This window comes from Penaeus monodon, chromosome 32 (genome assembly GCF_015228065.2).
Source record: "Penaeus monodon isolate SGIC_2016 chromosome 32, NSTDA_Pmon_1, whole genome shotgun sequence".
NCBI classification, from domain to species: domain Eukaryota; kingdom Metazoa; phylum Arthropoda; class Malacostraca; order Decapoda; family Penaeidae; genus Penaeus; species Penaeus monodon.
Window position 1 is genome coordinate 24,521,039 of NC_051417.1, and position 436 is coordinate 24,521,474.

A 436-nucleotide genomic window follows, 5' to 3' on the forward strand; every position below is an offset into this window, starting at 1 on the left:
AAACAGCCTAACGCTCGCTGTACACCGTATCCCATAATTCTCCGAGCTCGCCACAATCATTTCCTAAGTCTATTTAGCGTAGGCAAGGTTCGTTAAGGTTAGGTCAGGCTGGTTTTTATTTCTATGACACTAAAGTTCTATAGAAAAGTGTATTATAACTATATTTGAGATATTGTAGAGATATTGTGTGTCTGGGGAAATTGAGTTGCTCTATTTTTTGGCGTCGTTTTATCTGGCGATAAAGATGTGTATTAAATGAGAATTAAATAAGAATTAAGCAAAAGTATCAAACAGATTTTTCACATATTTTTAAGTTCAAATAAAGTGAAATGAAAATGTGTGATTAATTATTTGAATGTTAATACTGACCCTTTGATACCGGTATCTTCACACATCGAATGATTAGCAGAAAGATCATCGGATTTTAAAGATTTTA